The sequence below is a fragment of the Cricetulus griseus genome, chromosome X (assembly GCF_003668045.3).
Source record: "Cricetulus griseus strain 17A/GY chromosome X, alternate assembly CriGri-PICRH-1.0, whole genome shotgun sequence".
Taxonomy (NCBI): Eukaryota; Metazoa; Chordata; class Mammalia; order Rodentia; family Cricetidae; genus Cricetulus; species Cricetulus griseus.
In genome coordinates, this window is record NC_048604.1 from 40,423,019 (window position 1) to 40,444,205 (window position 21,187).

General features: G+C 39.8%; 1 pseudogene; it reads right to left on the minus strand.

The window, feature by feature from the left end:
• Window positions 1-2,849: 2,849 nt before the first annotated feature.
• Window positions 2,850-17,855, minus strand: LOC100763236 (annotated as a pseudogene).
• Window positions 17,856-21,187: the final 3,332 nt, after the last annotated feature.

Sequence of the window (21,187 nt, forward strand, 5' to 3'; positions counted from 1 at the left end):
AAATATAGATACTACAGAATTTGTGAGTTTGAAGCCAACTTGGTCTATGGAGCCAGTTCCAGGACAGCCAGAGCAAAACAGAGATACCCTGCCTCAAAAAATAAATAAATAAATAAATAAATAAATAAATAAATAAATAAATGGAGTGGAATCAGAGCTATCCAAGCAAAAGAATGAATTTTGATACCCACTTCAAAGCTGTATTAAGTTAAGTTAAAATGCCTCAGATCTGATTGATGACTGACTTATATGCCACCCGATAGCCCTCATCCAGCAGCTGGTGGAAGTAGAAGCAGACACCCACAACTAATCACTGAACTGAACTGGAATCCAATTGCAGAGAAGGACGAGTGAAGAGCAAAGGGGTCCAGGCCAGGCTGGTGAAACCCACAGAAACAGCTGACCTGAACAAGGGGGAACTCTTGGTACCCAGACTGATAGCTGGAATACCAGCATGGGACTGATCCAGACCCCAGGAACATGGGTTTCAGTGAGGAAACCTCAGAAATCTACAGCACCTCCTATAGAAGTTCAGTACTTATCCCTAGCATAGGTATGGACTTTGGGAGCCCATTCCACATAGAGGAATACTCCCTGAGCCAAGACACACGGGGATGGGCCTAGGCCCTATCCCAAAGGATATTATAGATTCTGATGACACCCTATGGAAGGCCTCACCATCCAGGGGAGCAGGAAGGATATGTGATAGGTAGGGTTTAAGTTGGGGGGTGGTGGTAGGGGAGGATGGGAGGGAGTGGGAACTGGGATTGTCATGTAAAACAATCTTGATTTTAATTCAAGTAAAAAAATCTGTAGAAAAAATGCCTCAGATTTATAGGTAAGATCTAAAACTATAGTCTACTAGAAGAAAAATAGTCTCTAGGTCTTTATATTATACTAGGTAGTGGACTGATATAAATATTTGTGGCCTTGTATTAGCAAATCGTTTCTTGCAAAAGCAAACTGACATGAGGAAAAAGTAGGTCAATTAGATTTAATCCAAATTTAATTTTTTCTGTGCTTCAAATGACACCCATAAGAAACTGAAAGTAGACTGGGAGTGGCAGCACACACCTTCAATCCCAGCACATGGAAGGCCTAGGCAGAGTTCGAGGCCAGCCTGGTCTATGTAAAGAGCTGCAAGCTGGCCAAGGCTACATAGTGAGACCCTGTCTCAAATAAACAACCAAAAAGAAAATAAGAGCTAAATTCGTGTAATAGGAGAAAATACTTACATATTTTATATCTGGCAAGGTATGATATCAAAATGTAAATAACTTTTAAAACTAAAAATGAAAATAACAAATCTCAATCAAATATAGTCTGAGTATTTGAATAGATGCTTTTCTTTTATAGTATAATATTTAACTATTTAAGAATTTCTTGCAATGTGTTTTGATCATGTTCACCCCTTCCCCTAACTCCTCCCAGATCCACCTCCCCCCTTCTAAACCTCTTTCTTAACTTTTCGTTTTTTAAAATAGCCTACAAAGTCCAGCTTGTACTGCCCATACACTTACGGTATGGGGTCATCCATGGAACATGATACATTTACCAGGAGCTCCATTCTTAAAGAAAACCGACTTTCCCTTTCTCTAGTCATCAACAGGCAGTAGCTTTTCAGTGCCTCAGTATGGAAATTCGAAGCTTCTCAAACTGGAAACAGAGTTTCAGGCACTTCTCAGCCACCAGCCACTTCTGACCCTGTGGGGACACAGCAACCCAGAAACACAGCTGGGTGGAATTTGCCTAAACTACCCACAGCCCACAGAACAGAGTCAAGAAAACTGCACACAAGCAAAGCCGAGAGTCCACAAGAGAATAATGGACCAGTCAAAATCCATGAAGCCCACATCAGGACCAGGACACAAAGCTGAAGATATGCCATGGATGAAATAGCCATTTTTTTCTAAAAGATGTACAAACCTTGTGAAAATATGGCTGATGCCATCTATCATTAGAGAAATGCAAATCAAAATGGCAGTGCCATGGTGCTTTACATCCAGTAGGATGGTTGTACCATAAAATAAAAGTCAAAGAATGACAAGTTTGGGTGTGGACAAAGACAAATTGAGAACTTCATCCATTCCTGGTAAGGATAAAAATAGTGCCGCCACTGTGGGAAACACTTGGCAATTCTCTTGTTAAACCAAGAAAACTGAAAGAATGTGTTTGGTGACGCATGCCTTTAATCCCAGAACTTGGGAGGCAGAGGTGGGCAGAAGATCACTGTGAGTTTCTTTTGTTGTTGTTTTCTTTTCTTTTCTTTTCTTTTTTTGATCACACTCCTCTTTGAGGCAGGGTCTCTCATTTGAAACCACAGCTTGCAAATGCAGATAACTAGCCAGTCTATTCTAAGGATGGCCTCTCTGCCCTTCTGAGCACTGGAATACTGGGATACTGGAATACTGGAATTATAGGTGGGCCTTCATGCCCACCAAGCATTGATACGAATTCAGGGGATTTTAATACTTATAAAACAAGCACCAAGCTATCTCCAGCCCACAAACCACCCTATTTACAGTCTAGTTAGAAGCAGTCCCGGAGACCATTACTAGGACAGCAGAACAGACTGATGGTGACTCACAGGGAGTTAAGGTGACTGTTGAGTCTTGTGTCTTGCCTTCTATTTTCAAAGGGATCTGGAGGTCATCGAAGGGTGATCAGCAGTGGGTGGCTTCCTAAGCTGCAGAGACAGTTTGATGTGGCTGAAAGCTTACAAAAACTGGATGGCAGACACTCTTGGCAGCAATCACTATAAATGTAATAGACAGAAGTCCCTAAGGCATTTTGGAATATCATTTTGACAAGGCTTGTCTTAATCTGCCTTTGGATAGGAAATGTACTGTTCAGTCTTGGGCTGCAGCTGTGGCGTAGGTGACGACTTCAGAGAGGAACCAGGGGGGCTCCTGCTGCTGCCCGGCCTCATATGAAATCTTGCATCCCTCCACAGGAGCATAGTGTGCCTCTCTTCTGGGATGAGCCTTCTTTTCCTTCACTTCCAATATGCTCAGTTCTCCAGCTCCAGTGTTGTGCTCCTTCCAAACAAGGGTCTGTACTATTGCACATTATGTCAGAACCTTTAATCCCAGCACTCAGTAGGGAAAGGAAGGCAGTGCTCTGAGTACAAGGCCAACCAAGTCTACAGAGAAGATCAGCCAGGACTACACAGAGAAACCAGACACTGAGGCAGCGAGCACAATCCTTTGAATATGTAGGACTCAGGCCAGTTTAGTACACACCTGCTACTTGGCTGCATTGTTGCCATGCCAAGGCTCAGTGGGGACCAACCAGAAAGTAGGCCTGAAATTTCAGTTTACTCTGGGGCAACACCTGACTCCAGGAGAGACCACAAGCTGGGACCATCTGCACACCACCCAGCCACTGTGAGTTTGAGGCCAGCCTGGTCTACATAGTGAGGTCTGGGACAGCCAGAGCTACATAGTGATACCCTGTCTCAAAAGAACAAACAAACAAACACATAAATAAGCTTGTATGTGAAGTTAATAGTGGCATTATTATGTAGCTAAAAAGTAGAAACAACCCAAATTTCTACCAACTAAAAAAATAGATAAGCAACAGTGAGTGGTAGGTCCATCTACCCAATGGCATATGACTCAGCCACAAATGGGAATGAAGTATTCATACATGCTACAACACAGGTAAACTTTTGATATGCCATACTATATGAAAGAAGCCACATATATTATTTATATAAAATGGCTAATAGGTATAGAAAGTAGGTTAGTGGTTTTCAGGGTGTGAGAGGAGAGCGAAAGTGCCTACTAACAGGGAAAGGGCAGAAGTGTTCTGGGTTTAATGTCATGATAATATAGCATGGCCAGTGTGCTAAAAACTAGATTGTATATTTGATTCTCAAATTACAATTTTGTATGTGTACAGACAAAGTTTAAGGAAAACTCCACAGTCTCCCTATGTGGTTACCAAAATTAGCTTTAGAGATATGATCAACTTCAGAATACCTACTAAAGCCATAGTAATAAGGGCCATCATGTCAGAATGTTAACTATGGCATTGCTGTGTAGGAGACAGGGTTCCACATGGCCCATAATAGCTGATTGGGACGGCAGATAAGCTGACACAGGTATCTCTTGTCAAGAGGAACTAAGGTCAAGCTGATGAGTTGGGAAGTCACTGGACTCGTGTGTCAAAGAAGTAAAGGCAAGGCCAGCCAGCTTTGTGCTCTGTTAAAGAAGAAAGGCCATTTTGAATTTCTTAAAACCACAAGACCGATCTAAAACTCTCTTGATCTGTGGCCAGAGTTTCGCAGGAGCATACAGTGGAACACCATGTGCTGGGTAGCTGTTGTCAGTTTACCACACATTAGGGTTATCTTGGAAGACAGAGCCTCAGCTGAAAAATTGCCATCACTAATTGGCCTGTGGGCATGTCTGTGGAACATTTTCTTGATTAATGACCGATGTGGAGGGGCCCAGCCCACTGTGGGTACTGCCACTCCTAAGCAGGTGGTCCTGAAGTATGTAAGAAAGAAAACTGAGCCAGCAATAGGGAACAAGCCAGTAAGGAGCGTTCTTTCCTCCACAGTTCCTGTCTCTGCTCCTGCTTGAGTCCCTGTCCCGACGTCCCTCAGTGAGGACTGTAAATGGGATGTGTAAGCCGAAGAAACCCTTTCCTTTCCAAGTTGCTTTTGGTCCTGGTGTTTATCACAGCAATAGAAGGCAAATTAGTAGCGGGGCAGTGGTGGTGCACACCTTTAGTCCCAGCACTCAGGAGGCAGAGGCAAGCGAATCACTGTGAGTTCAGAGGGCAGCCTGGTCTACAAAGCTACACAGAGAAAACCCTGTCTCAAAAAACAAACAAAACAAAACAAAAAACAGGCAAATTAGTTCACAATGACCAGTTCTGGAAAGTTTTTACAAGTTGGACCCTAGGGAGTGTGCTTTGACTTTTTGTATTTATGAGAAAATATTGTGATTGTTTTAACAATATGCTGAGACTCAGTCTAAAAGAGATCAAGAAGAACCAAAATTGGACAAGAGAAGAGTCCCTAAGCTTTTCCCCAAACCACTGCCATGGGTTCCTGCCTGCTGGCCTATTCAATCAGCATCTCATGAGCATTGCATCGGATTGCTAGTATTTGTTGGAATTTGGACACTGAAGGAAGACATTTCCTTTGGGAAACTGGCTGTGCTCCTTTCAGTAGTACTGCACAGCTGCACTGAGAGCACAGCCAACTTCTATGTAAAGGTCAGTTCCTTCTGTGACCAGAAAGCAAGCTAAGGCAGAGGCTCACAAAGGGGTGAGGGCAACTGGTATATAAAACCTGCTATGGGGATGATGAAGGTCCAGGCACAGTGTATGCCATAAATGAATAGTGGGTTTGGGTCTGAGATACTTACATGAGACTCAAGAACAAAATTTCTGGTTTCTCTGCCTCAGGCTTACCCCCTGCCCTGAAGATTTGGTTTGAATCTCACGGTCCCAAGTATGTAGGCCAAGAGCTGGTCACTTCCTTCTACGGCTAGTTTCAGCTTTGGTTTTTAGGTTTCAAACAGATGATATTTGCATAGACAATGTACTTCATAGTTCAAGCATTGAGTCTGCTGTTCAGACACCTTAAGGAGTCCATAGCTCTCTGAATCGCTGTCCCTCAAGGTACTCATGACAAAACTAAAGCTAGTAACAGAACTGAAAATGACACCAATATGAACTATCAGTTCCAGAAAGGAAACAATTGAACCTGAATCCTCAGCTACAAATCTGTCATGGATCAAACACCCTTGGTGGCCTCCTCCAAACTTCTACCACAGAACAACACTTAGGTACATTGGCAGTAGTCCCTCGCCAGAAGAGATGGAGTCCTGCATACCTGTATCCTTTAAGGCAATAACAGGTTGAGGACAAATTTCATTAATGAAGCACCCACAGGTACTCTATCCATTAAACTTGTAGAGAAATCACACACAGGAAAGAAGGTATAACTACAATTAGTGAACTCATCATTCATGTGCTTTTTAAATTCATATTTTAAAACTGACATTCAAAGTACTGTCTTTGATTATGTCATTTTTGTCCTTACTTTGTTCTTGGTCATCCACTTCTTTCCCCTCATAAAAGAAAAATTAAGAAAGAAATTAGGAGGGAGAGCTTACAAAATACCCCAAGCTGTCCACATCAATGGGAAGGGAATTGTACAATTGCATAAAGGTGTCATAAATGGTAACTGAACATTTAGGTTAGAAATGAAAGCCTACACTAGATAAATAAATTTTGAGGTGATTTGATAATTGTCAGTGCTCTCTAATTGATCAATAAGGTTAAATTGCCTTAAGTGGCTAGTCAGGGAGAATTGGTATCTTAGTTAGAGTTTCTATTGCTGTGAAAAGACACCATGACCACTCCAACACTTCTAAAGGAAAACATTTAATTGGGGTGGTTTATATTTTCAGAGGTACCAGAGAAGGAGCTGAGATTCCTACATCTTGCAGGTAACAGGAAATGGTCTGAGTGTCACACTGAGTGAAGCTTGAGCATAGGAACCTGAAAAGTCTGCCCCCACAGTGACACACTTCCTCCAATAAGGCCATACCCACTCCAATAAACCCACACCTCCTAATAGTGCCACTCCCTATGAGCCAATTACATTCAAACTACCACAACTTCTATTTGTCTATCATGTGCCTCCATGAACTGCATGTTTAGTTGGAAAGTATAATCTCTCAATACAGAAAGCTCCATTTTCTCTAAGGAACCTCATCTCAGCTCCCAGAAATGAAAGTGAACTATAGTTCTATAATACCTGCCATAGTCTTGATATTTCTGTAATGGAATAGTTTTTTAATAAAACAATTTGCTGCCATACACAGCAGATACTGTGGTATCACGAGATTCTTGGTATGGAAAGGTTTTCAATGCACCAAGAATAGTAAATAAAATCTCTCAGACTAACAAAGTTCAGGCATAAGACTCCAGCACATTTATACTTGAGTAGTCTAGAAAAAAGTAAGGTAATAAATAGGTTAATTTTAAGTATTAAGGGTACTGGTGGAATGGTGGAAATATGCCTGCTGTTTAAGTGTATGGAACAGCCAGGGTAAGAAAACTTGAGCAGAAATACTTTGTCCTGACTACTGTGACCTTGAGTTTAACTTTCAGTTTTCCCATCTGTAAAATGATTTTAGTTTCTTTCTTGGAAATGGCCAATGCATCTTGTGCTACCTTTGCCTTAACATTGATCTCACTATCTGTTGAATTAGTCATGTTCCTCACTAATCAGCGAGCACCGTGGCTTTTCCACAGTGCCATCCTCAGCATTAGACAAAGTGCTTACCATTTTGTAAAAATGGCATAAATATTTATCTTTAATTCATTGACCCGTAAAACAGCACAATCAGGAAAAAAGATATTTGGGGTGCTGGAGAGATGGTTTGGTGAGTAAGAGCACATCCTGCTTTCTGGAAAAACCTAGTTTTGGGTTCCAGTAACCATGTTGAATGGTTCACAAGCTCCTATAAGTCCAGCTCCAGGAGATCCATGTTCTTTTCTGGCTTCCATGGGCACCTTCTCTCACATGCACAAACCCACACACAAACACAATTAATTTTTTTAAAAAAATTTAAATCTACTAAAATGGAACATGGTCAGAAAAGTTGGGAGAAAGGAGTGAATAATATAAAGATACAATGTATTAAATTCTCAAAGAACTAATAAGGTATTTAGTAAAAGTGATGCAAATCTAATCTATATATTGACTAGCATCTAGAACCCTGAAATAAAGGAATGAGAAGGAAATTTATCCTAGCACATTCAATGAAGGCAAGAGTGTGAGAGGGTAAAGTGAATGAAACATGGAACATATAAGGGTCAGAAAATACAGTAAGTGAGAATAATGGAAGATCAAATGAGACCAGTATACTTCTAAAACTGAAGTGTATTTTAGTTCATTCAGTATAACATTATTAAAAAGAAATATGATATTTAAATTAAAGTTTATTTTATTTGTATAACACATAAAGTATAAAAATGATGAGAGAGACTATGAGGGATGGATAAACAGCTCAGTCTATAAAGTGTTTGCAACGCAGTATTTTATTTTATTTTATTCGAGACAGGGTTTCTCTGTGTAGCTTTGGAGGCTGTCCTGGCACTCTGTAGACCAGGCTGGCCTCGAACTCACAGAGATCCGCCTGTCTCTGCCTCCCGAGACAGGATTAAAGGCTTGCGCCACAGACGCCCAGTTCAGAAACAGTGTATTTAAAAGCTGAGCATTTTTTGGTGCTCACTAGTGTACACTCAGCAAAGCCATGACCTTGCGTGTGCTATCAATTTTCTCTTTACACTCCATATGATGTTTTGGGGATTCATTCATTATGATACATTTAGATCCAGTCTACTCATTTTAACTGTAGTGTGCTTGGTTATTAAACAAATTATTGGTAATTGATAGCTGTTGGGAGAGGGATAGTTTGTTCCACAGATTCTTATTTGTAGTTGTGTTCTTTCCCCAGTTTTTTACTATTAAAATATGCTTCAGTGAACATCCTTAAGAGGAGTCTCCATGGAGATTATATATGCTAGAGATTTTTCTCTAGGGCACATGCTTAGAAGTGTAATTACTAAGCCACAGGGAGTGCTTACCCCTGCAAGTGTAATTGTGAGTCTTAGGGAGTGCTTATCAGGTGTTTCCAAATGGCTCTCCAAAGTGATTGAACCAATTTGCTCTTTCACTACAAGTGTGTGATTTTCTACTTCTCAACATTGTTTCAACACTTGATATAAGCAGGCATTGATTTTTAAAAAATAAAGGGAGGTGATTGTAAAATGAGCAATCACTCTGATACACAGTTACCTGATTACTAGTGAAGTTAAGTATTTTTCACTGATTCTTGTTCAGCTGGTTTTCTTCCTCTTTGAAGTACCAGTTACATCCTTGGCTCAATTTTCTACCATGATGACAACTTGCCATGCTGATTTGTTGTCATTCATCATACAATATGTGTATAAATCTAGTCTATGATTTTATAAATCTTTAGTCTGTCTACACATATTGCCTTTTAATTTTTATAGTTTATTTCGAATCATTCATGTAAAATGTGTTTTACAAGCACTCAGTTTCAATGAGAATTGATCCACAAATATTTTAAAAACAATATAAAAGTGGTTTGAATGTGAGTTATAAAAAATTAAAAGTTCAGGGTACTAGTAAAATGTGTGTGTGTGTGTGTGTGTGTGTGTGTGTGTGTGTGTGAGTCTGTATGTGTGTGAGTGTGTGAGTGTGTGAGTGTATGTGTGAGTGTGTGACTCTGTGTGTGTGTGTGTGTGTGTGAGTCTGTATGTGTGTGAGTGTGTGAGTGTGTGAGTGTGTGAGTGTATGTGTGAGTGTGTGACTCTGTGTGTGTGTGTGTGTGTGTGTGTGTGTGTGTGTGTGTGTGTGTGTTCCTGAATATTAAATCCAGGATCTCACACACACTAAGCACATGCTAATATATAAGCACCACTAATATATACTCTCATACTCAAGGAACATTCTTTTTCTTCCATTTTTTTATTTGAATTAGAAACAGGATTATTTTACATGTCAATCCCAGTTCCCTCTCCCTCCCCTCCTCCCCTGCCATCCCCCCCAGCTAACACCCTACCTATCCCATACCTTTTCTGCTCCCCAGGGAGGGTGAGGCCTCCCATAGGGGGTCTTCAGAGTCTGTCATATATATCCTTTGGGATAGGGCCTAGGCCCACCCCTGTGTGTCTAGGCTGAGGGAGTATCCCTCTATGTGGAATGGGCTCCCAAAGTTCAAGGAACATTCTTTTAAAGATTTATTTATGTATATGAGTGCTTCACTTGCATGTATTCCTGAATGACAGAGGAGGTCATCAGATTCCATTATAGATGGCTGTGCGCCACAATGTGGTTGCTGGGAATCTGGGAGTTGAACTCAGGACCTCAGGAAGAACAGCCCTTGCTCTTAACTGCTGAGCCATCATCTCTCCAGCCTCGAAGGAATATTCTTATCTTCACATCCTTCAGTCTTGAGACACAGAATACATTTGAAGTAAACATGGAGTTGTCTGCAATGGGACAGAATAGGAACTTTCAAAATTATCCTACACATATCTGGTCAATAGATTTTTGAGAACGATGACAACAATATACAACATGTGGTCCTGGGACAACTGCATATCCACATGTAGAAAGAATGGAGACCTATAGATACTTTACACAAAGATGAGTTCAAAATGAACTGAAGACTTAAAGTTATGGTCTGAAATTATGAAACAACTAGATGTGAAATGAGTGAGGACCAGGGGAGGGAACTCCCAAAACACAGGAAGCAAAAGCAAAAAAAAAAAAAAAACATGACTCAGGGTTACATCAAATCAAAAGGCTTCTACAAAACAAATGAAAGAAAAAGTGAACAGACAGATGCCGAAAGGTAAAATATTTTCAAGCTATACTTCTGATGAGAGACTAATATCAAGAGCACATGGGGTACTCAAAGCACCAAACAATCAATATCTAAACAATAGGAGACTGACACAGTACCTACTGCACTAACAACGCTCCAGGAGAACATGACCCACAGAGTCAACTAAGGAGGGTTCATAGTGGCTCACAGACATGGACCCTGTATGGGACTGTGCTACATCCTCTGCATATATGTTATGGTTGTGCAGCACGGTATTCATGTGAGACTCCTAACAGTGGTAGTATAGGGTATCTCTTCTGCCTGCTCTTGGGATCCTTTTCCTCCTACTGGGTTGCCTTGTCCTGCCATGATATATGGATTTGTGCCTAGTCTTATCTAATCTTGTTATGCCGTGTTTGATGGATATTCCTGGGAGACCTGCTCATCTCTGAAGGGAAGCAGAGGAGAAGTGGGTCTGGAGGAGAGGGGAGGTAGGGTGTGGGAGGAGTGGAGGCAGGGCAAACTGTGGTCAGGACGTACTGTATGAGAGAAGAATAAATTTTAAAAAGAGAAAAAATAACAATAACCTAATTTTAGAATGGGCAATAGGCCTAAGTAGACATTTCTCAAAAGAAGACATACAAGTTGCTGAAAGGAATATAAAAACAACAACAAGCTCAATGTCACTAATCATCAGGAAATGCAAATTAATGACACAATTCAATATTCCCTCATCCCAGTAAGAACATCAATTAGCAAAATGACAAAAGATAACAAGCATGTCCCTTTTGAGACTATCAGACAAAGAGGAACCCTGACAAATTGTTGGTTGGCATGTAAAATAGTAAGCAGAGTTACCATCCAATCCAGTAATTCCATTTCTGGGTATGTAACTAAAAAAACCTGAAATCAGAAGCTTTAGTGACATCTTCACTCTCATATTCATTGCTGCATTATTTCTAACAGCTAAAGCTTTCATAGATGAATGAGCAGACTTTTTAAAATGTGGTGTACTCTAGTATGATATATAATTTAACATTTAAGAAGGAGAAACCCTGCAATAGACTACAGTATGGATGAACCTTGAAGACATTATTTTAAGTGAAATAACCTAACTACAAAAACGGTAGTACTGCTTTATTCTTAAATAAAGTACTTAGACTAGTCAAAATTACAGCAACAGAAAGTAGATGCCAGGGTTTAGGCCGACAGGGGGAATGGAAATATATTGTTAATGGGTATAGAATTCTTGTCTTACCAGATGAAAGAGTTACAAAGACAGATGGTTGGTAGTGGCTGCACAACATTTTTTATGTTTTTAACACCACTGAACTGTATGCAGAAAATGCCAGTAATACTAAATCATGTCAGGTATGTGTCAGTACAAGAAAAGATGAGGAAAAGGTATACAAATTCATATGCCTTCTATTGCTAGATAGGGTCTGGTTTTATACCCCTTCCCTTCAATATGGGCTTAGTTGTTCATTCATTTAAAACAGCTTACCCTGAAATAGACTTTTGCTCTTTATTTAAGCAGATAGGAAAAGAAACTTCTTTATTCAGTGGTATTTTGAAAAATGAACTTATCTGCCAGTAGAATTTCACACATCACTGGTCTTTAACACTTTTTTTCATATGACACATATAAATAGATCCATGATTTTTATTAGAGCTTTTAAACTTAAAAGTTAAGTGGAATATAAGTTTACACACTGATATATTTCTGCTACACTTATATTAGCCTGCCAGGGCTGCCATAACAAAATATCACAGATTGGGTATGAAGGAAAATTGATTTCTTACAATTATGAAAGCTAGAAATCCAAGATCAAGGTGTTCTTATGATTTGTTCCTGGTGAGGGTCTTCTTTCTGGCTTACACATGGCCACCTTCTTACTGTGTGCTCACATGGCTTTTCCTCAGAGTGGAATGAAGAAAGAGGGACAGTGTATCATATTTGTCTTGTAATTAAGGGCACAAATCCTTTGTTACTAAGGCTACCAATCTCAGACTGCATCTACCCTTTATCCTCAAAATAATTATAGCTCCTATTTCTAAACTCGGTAGTCACATTATGGCTAAGGGCTTTAAATGAGTTTGAGGAAGACAAAGATTAGTTCATAGCAATAACCTAGAATTTTCTGAAGCATAATGGGGAAAATGTCACGCTTCTCTCTTTAGACCACCTCCTTTACTTAGAAGCAATCGGGTTGAGAAAAGTACCAGGGTTTCTGAGTGTGTGCATGGCTGCACAGGCTTTCTGGTCTCCCAGCTTTCAGTCTTTCCTAGTAAATCTCATGGGGGGGTCTTACCCCTTCTGAATGGAGGAGTGGATTGGGGGTGGGGTGTTAGAAGGAAGGTGAGGGGGAAGGGATGAGAGCAGAGGAGGGAGGGGAAATCGTAGTCAGTGTATAAAATAAAAGAAAACTAAAAAAGAACTTAAAAAGTTTTCTTCTTTATGATCTCAAGGATTCTGACTTAAAAGCCTCCTCTCATTTCCCAGAGAACTTTTTACATAGGAGTAATTTTTTAAATTGGAAACCATAATATTAAACCAAAAGACCAGTAAGGCAAAAAAAAAAAAAAGCCTTCAAAAATAACACTGACTTCATTTTGAATTGACCTTCTACTGCTGGCCATGGATCCTGACCTTAAGTGTGGTTTGTACTCCCAGTGAGACTCTGTTGAAGAAAACTAATTGGCCCTTTGCAAATGGATTACAATTGGAGACAGCTTCTGGCTTAGGGGTGTCAGATCATGTCCACTTCCCCCTCTCAGTGCTGGGACCCCTTCTGGTTTGGATCTGTGCAGGCCTTGTACGTGCTGCCACAGACTCTGTGAGTTTACATATGTGTGAGTCCTGTTGTGTCTAGAAGGCATTGTTTCCTTTATGTCTTCCATCCCCACTGGCTCTGACAGTCTTTCTGTCTCTTCTGCAGGGTTCCCTGAGCCCCGAGGGGAGGGATTTGATGGAGGCAGACATTCTATTTAGGACTCAGTGTTCCAAGGTCTCTCACTTTCCACATATTGCACAGCTGTGGATCTCTGTATTTGTTCCAATCTACTGCAGGAGGAAGCTTCTCTGAGGATGGCTGAGCAAGACACTGATCTATGGGTATAGAAGAGTCTCAGTAGGAACCATTTTATTATTATAGTCTTCTAGCAGAAGAACAATAGTATGTGATTTCCCCCTTGGCCCTCAGCCTACCTAGTTTTAGGTTCTTGACCACTCAAGCAGTTCTAGGAGTAATTTTTGAACTGAAAAGCTGAAAACCAAACGTACTTTCTCCAAAGCACATGTCAGAGAGAACTGAGATCTAAATACTAGCTCATCCTGGGATTGGCTGAACCCTGCTATCCTCCATGCCATGATGTACAGATAATCCTGGCACACCAGTCTTTGAGCCTTAGCCCCACTGGTAGAATGGGGTGGCTATGCTTTACTTGGCAAATTGCTTGGCTGGCCTTGTGAACCTGAAAGACCTCATAGTGCTGGGTTAAATGGGTTCATCCTTGTCGTGTGTGTCAGGACTTCTTTCAGTAGCTAAATATTACTCCATCATGTGGGTATTATATACTGGGTTTTTTTCTTGATTAGTATGTGGACACTTGACTTTGTGTATTATGTGGACGTTCATGTATAAATTTTAGAGTCAACAAATATTTTAATTTCTTTCGGTACACATATTTAGGACCTGAATTACTAGGTTATGTGGCTGCTCTGTATCCAACCTTTTAAGAAACATTCTTACCAGCAAGGTATGAAGGTTCCAGCTTTTCCACATCCTCACCAGCATTTGTTATTACCTTCTTAATTGTAGTCGTCCCACTGGGTGTGGAGTGCTATTTCACTGTGGTTTTGATTTCCATTCCATAATGATTAATTAGCAATGCCTAATAGACTTCAACACACCCAATCCCTGGGGCTCTGTTAGATTTTCTTCATTCTTTTGTTTCTTTGATCTTCACATATCATAGTCTCAGTTGCTCTAGATTCAAGCTCACTAACTCTTCTGTCCTCTCCTTACCCAAGTCTACTTTGAAGTCTTCTGTTCATGTTTTAGGTTTTTCAATTTAATAATTTCTATTTGTTCTAACTTTCATTCTTTCTCTGTCTTTACTGATACAGTTCATATCACTATAGAAACATTATTCTCATACTTCTCTTTAGTTCTAAAAACATAACTTCCATTTGTTTCTTTTTCTTAAAGATACTAATTTTACGAAGAAAAAATTGACACTTGCCAAAGGTGGTGGCACACACCTTTGGTCCCATCACTTGGGAGGCAGAGGTAGGAAGATTTCTGTGAGTTCGAGGCTAGCCTGATCTACAGAGTAAGTGCCAGGACAGCCAGTGCTGTTACACAGAGAAGCCCTGTCTCAAAAAAACCAACCAACAACAAAAGAATTGACACTCTTCCCGAATATCCAGTGATAAGCTGAAACATAATTTCCTTATCCCAAGGACATAAAATTGATCTAAAGTAGATCAATGTGCATAACAACTTCATATTAAAAATCATTCTTTAGCCAGGCTGTGGTGGCACATGCCTTTAATCCCAGGAATTGGGAGGCAGAGGCAGGCAGATTTCTGTGAGTTTGAGACCAGTCTGGTCTACAAGAGCTAGTTCCAGGAAAGCCTCCAAAGCCACAGAGAAACCCTGTCTCGAAAAAAATCATTCTTTATGCATGCTCCTCATATGCTCATAAAGCAATCCAATGTGAAAACAAATGTAAAAGCTTGGTTTTATGCTTGAATTCAGTTAAAGCATTTACCAGCACCATAGCATATTGAAATACAATAGTACTTTGTATATTGATAATGAAAGTAAAAAAAACTAAATACATAAATCACATTTTCTAACCTTTTCCTATTTATAATTTCAAATTTATCAAATGTTTTTAGTGATTTAAATAAACAAATAGTAATATCTGAGCAATCAAAATAGTCATATTGCGGGGCGTTGCTAGTGCACGCCTTTAATCCCAGCACTCGGGAGGCAGAGGCAAGTGGATCTCTGTGAGTTCGAGGCCAGCCTGGTCTACAAGAGCTAGTTCCAGGATAGCCTCCAAAGCTACACAAAGAAACTCTGTCTCGAAAAACCAAAAAAAAAAAATTAGTCATATTTATTATATTTATTCAGGTTTCAAACTAAAGTTTCTCTTCTCAAAATATGGAGGAATACATGACAATGTTTTTTCTAACTTCCTAAGCCCACAACTAAACAGAGTGTATAGCATGACTTCATTATGTCATCATTAATGCACCCTATGCACCAATGGCATCTTGGGAAATCTGAAGGTTCTTAAGCATTTTAACCTGATATAAGGCACGTCTTCATATTCTGTGTCACTTTCCTCAGGGTTAGCTGAATCAATCTTAAATATTGACATTTTTCCCTAATTGCTTCATCTTCAAGATTCTCAAGGGAACCTCAGTATATCTTTTTTTCATCTGTATGTTTTCTCTATAAATCGCAAGCTCCTTTAGTTTTACTGTATACTATGTTGATACAGTATACTTTTTTTTTTTTCGAGACAGGGTTTCTCTGTGTAGCTTTGGAGCCTATCCTGGAACTCGCTCTGGAGACCAGGCTGGCCTCGAACTCACAGAGATCTGCCTGCCTCTGCCTCCCGAGTGCTGGGATTAAAGGCGAGCGCCACCAATGCCTGGCGATACAGTATACGTCTACATATTTTTTGAGACAGGGTTTCTCTGTGTAGCTTTGGAGCCTGTCCTGGAACTCATGCTGTAGACCAGGCCGGCCTTGATTTCACAGATACCCGCCTGCCTCTGCCTCCCCGGTACTGGGATTAAAGGTGTATGCCACCACTGTCCCGCTTACTTCTACCTCTTTTTTATTCATACCCCATCTGAAATTGTGAATTCATTTTGCTGAGGTACTCACCATTTAAGTTACAGTTCACCAAATCAAGCCCCAGCAATAGGTCCCCAGGGTGTAGAAGGCTCCATATGAATGGAGCATCAATTGAAGGCGTGGGTATAATGAGTTCATTAGACCCAAGTAAAATGATAAATGGGTGTTTTATTGGGGAACAACTTACACAGAGCAATAAAGAACCGCTGCAGCATTTCTCTGCCCTTCCAGTCGGATCCAAGACCCAAGAGAGAGAGACCTAGAGAGCTACTACACCTCATGCTTTCCTCTTTCCACATCTGTCTGCATCTGAAGCCACGCCCAAAGGGGTGTGACCACTGTTACAGGGTCTCAGGCAAGATGCCACTACAATTCCCCTTTTTGTCTAAAGAAGAAGGTTTTAAGCCTGATGCAAAAACTATATACAATGTTAACAAATGTCAAGTATATTCCAGGAAAAGGAAAGGAAAACATACACAAATTGAAACCTACTACCAGTGAGAGCAACTTTGAGCAATAAACACACACATATTCATTTAGATGCTTATTGTACCCAGACTTCCTCCATGTTACACTTCCAAAACATATCATTCCCAAATATGCACTACATTTCAGATCTCAGACTGTGCTGCATCCCATCAAAATAAACTCTGCCAGCTGTTTGGGATGGCATGGGCTATCAAAAGGTGAGTCCAGAAAATACATCAAAATCTGCAACTTGTTGGCATCTATGAGGTACATGGTAGCTTGAATGCTCACACACATCTAATTCATATTTCCCAGGCTTTGTACCTGTATGTGTGTGTGTGTGTGTGTGTGTGTGTGTGTGTGTGTGTGTGTGTGTGTACCAATTTTGAATATAGACAGACAGACATTATCCTTTCATGTTAGAATGATTTCCACAGGAGGACAAAGTGTTTTTGGAATTATGTGTGTTACTATGGATATCCTGAGAGATCAGTCTTTGTGATGTTTTGTATCGAGAGAGAACTGTACACTGGAGAAATTCTATCTTTAGAACTCATTATTTTGAGGAATAATAACAATCCAGTCCATCATAAATTTTTTGATATGAAGTGGGTTTTAATGCATTCCAAATTCAGAATCAGATGTTCCAGATAGCACAAGGTCTTTGTTTTTTGTACCATCTTTTGTCTGACCTTGATCGCAGCCTTCCAGAAATCCTTAGTTTTTGCTCTATGGCAATATCTAGCACATTTGAAACTAAAAACATAATCCAGCACAAATACTAAAGGATAGCACCACTCAGCACCTCTTTCTGAATAGCCAATTTAACATCAAGTCTCTTATGATGGACTCAACCCAAACAAATACTGCATCACAAGCTCTACTTTACTGACAGGAAATTTAATTTTTTCCTACACAAAAGCAAGAAGTTCCATGAATTCTAAAGCACACTGTGCCCAAGTTCCTGATGACTGAAAATATCTTTGACATTGTTTGCATAAAGGAATTGAGAGCTGTTTCAGAATGCCTTAGCTAATGTCTACTTGCTTCACAAACAGACCACACAAATATTGACAGGCTTTAGACTAATTGGGCTACCACACTCAAAGAATAAAATCATGTCCCGAGCTGCAATCAATGAATTCTGTTGTTGTGGGATATTTGTACACTGTGTGAAGTTATATTGCTCTGATTGGTGTAGCGAAAATTTGAATAGCCAATAGCTAGGCAGGAGGCATAGGCAGGATTTCTGGGGAGAGAAAGGAACAGGAGGAATCTAGGTGCAAGGGACTCCAGTAGACATGGAGAGGAAACAAGAGGTCCAAGATGGAAGAGAGGTAACACCATGTGATAGAGCATAGATTAATAGAAATGGGTTAATTTAAGTTATAAGAGCTACTTAGGAACAAGACTAAACTATAGGCTGAGCTTTCCTGATTAACTAATAGGTCTCTGTGTCATTATTTGCAGGCTTGTAGTTCTGATGAGGAAGGTCAGCCTGCTACATTCTATCATATACTTCATTTTTCTGTATACATAGTACCTCCCATACAGGTCTAAATTCATTGTAATTCAACAACAAAATCAACTCCTTCTTCCTTTTCAGTTACCACAGATGCCCAGTTCTTAGTTCCCTTAATATACGTCAAATGGCATATTAAGACTTCTTGTCTAACTCCAGTAATACTTTTTTTGGTCATAGTTTCTACGTGGGCTATTTTTATGTATCATCACTTTTGTTGAAAAGCATATGTTTTAAATAATATAAGTTTACAACTTTGGAGGTACAGTTGTAACAACCTCCAAAAGGCTTGATGGGTTTTGCTATCTATTGTTTATTTACTGACTTTTCTGACCTAGATCTTTAAGTCTTTCTTCTTAGTAGTGTATGGCCATTGAAATATCTGTTCCTTCAACTTATTGACTGGGTAGTTTCTGGAGAACAATTTCCTTAAATGTCTAAAACCAGTAACTCTCCAAGCCTTTGCCAAGGGGCTGTGTGTGGAGGTTGGGATATGTATTAGCACTCAAGGACAACTGCTAATTCTGTTTCAGGCATCACTCCCTACTTATATAGCCTCAAAGTCAGCTAGGGTTGAGAAGTCTGTGTTTTCCTGGGCAGATGTGTTATATATAAAGAATATGCCTTCCAAGTGAGAAATCACTCTGCACACTTAGAGATTAATAAAAGGAAAAGCTCCTTAATAATACCACATGTCCAGCTTTGGCTAATGCTCAAAGAGGAGCTGGCATAGAATGTATTTAGCTAACTTATATACACCTTAGGTATATGCATTCCACAAACACCGTCGTACTTTATTCTCTTTTGGGTCCTGGCCCCAGGTTACAATTTGAACGATTTAAACAGAGACAGGCCCCAGCAAGTCTGGCCACTAAGGCAGATGGGAATCTTGCACAGAAAAGATACTGCTTATTGTCCAAATTATTTTAAACATTCCAGTATCAATTGCTCTTTTTCAAACAGTTGCTATCAAGGGTCATCTTGCCCACCTGGCAGAAGAAGAGAACTGGGTTCTTTCCACTGCCTGATAGAGGCATGTTCTTTGATAGAGAGATGGGTTTAATGACTGGTTGTAAGTCAGGTTGTGTCCTTTCTCATAGGAATGGGGCCCGGAAGGTTATCCATTCTGGAGAACTATCACTTACATCTTAACATCCTGAAGTTTTCCTTATCTCTAACAGGCCTGGTTAGCCTGCTGCTTATCTTTGGGCACAGACCTGAGGCGATGCTCCTTAAGCTAAGTTTCACTTGTGTGTGGCTTCACGTCTCCTAAGCAAATCTATCAGTAAATTCTTTTTTTTTAGTATCAATTTTATTGCTTTGATTGAGTTTCTTCTACATCATATACATAGCTCTGAGCAGGCACACAACCCTCCACATGCAAATGAACTTCCATATTCCAAGGATTTTGTTGATACTTAGGGAAAAAAACTTTGAACAACTCATTCTCTGCCTTTTCATTTTAAGATTTTTGACAGCTTGTTTTTGTCCCAAGTGTCCTCCCAGCCCCAGGCTGCTGCTGAGTTAAGCAATTGCCACTGATTGTTTTTTGACAATGCTTCTAGGGAAAAGGCTTTTCACTGAATACACTCAGAGTCAAGTCAGATAAAGATGGGCCTTGGTGAAGTAATTTTCCAGGGAACTTCCAGGCATGGTAATCATGGCAGTTAATCTAATATGGGACTTAGCAGAAACTGAAAACTTGTCCCTGGCCCACTAGCTGTTAGGGTACTTATTTTCAAAGAGATGTTGAGATGGTTAGTTTTTAAGCCTACCATGGGGCACAGGAAAGAGAAAATGAGAATTATTCTTAACAAAATTCAACAATTTTGTGAATACATGCTCTTTGGATTATTACAAATTTTTGGTTAAATTCTAAAATTAAAAAAAAAAATGTGCCCATTGACCTCTTTTGATAGATTTCTCATTGCTTTTATGGGGGAAAGAATTTCCAGAAGTCCCAACCCTGGTATTTTCACTGAAAGCACCTGTCAGTTTTCAACCAATCAGCAAGACCACAAATGCTATTGCAGACAGCACCACCTGAACTTTGCAGGAAGCATAACTGAGGAATCCTGACAGTTATGCGGTTTAAATATTTGTCTGCAGGACAACTTTAATTCACACAAAATAAGTTGATACTTGAAATTCTGTCATAATGAATATTGATCTACAATTAAAATGTGTCCTAACTGAAATGATTATTTTTTGCCATGGGTTCATGTAAAAATGCAGGCAGTATGGTAGAAATGTGCATAGTACATATAGCAGCTTTTGCTATTTAATTCTTCTGAGTGACATTTAAGATTGTCATTGTTCTCTGGTACTTTTACATATTGTTAGCTCATGCTGTGGTGGCAGCATGATGAATTAAAATACTGACACTGTGATGTTTTTAAAATGACTTTTAGAACTTGTAATAAAACAGAGATGTGATAAACGTGGACAGCTGTTTAAATAAAGATAATATTTAGTATTTAACCCTAAAGAGTTTGGGACAAAAGTTGGGGGTAGAATTCAGGTGTAGTGTTACAAGCCTGCAAACTCAGCGTTAAGGAGCAGGAGTCAGGAAGACAGACTGTGATATCAAGGCCAGCTTGTGCTACACAAGGCCTTGTCTAAAGAAACAACAAAAATATTGGGGGAAGGTAGAAGGACAAAATACGACCTCCATATGATCTCTGCATATCATTGTGTAACTGTGAACGCATTGGCTTTTCTAAAGTACAGATGAAATCATAAATAATCCAAAATTACTGTGTCTTAATTACAGTTAATAACATAGCTACTGTAATTCGTTTGTATACATTAAGTAACACTACATTTTAAATGTTAAGAATAGTTGATAAAAGCCAGAGTGGTGGTACACACCTTTAATCCCAGCACTCAGGAAGCAGAGGAAGGCAGATCTCTGTGAGTTCCAGGCCAGT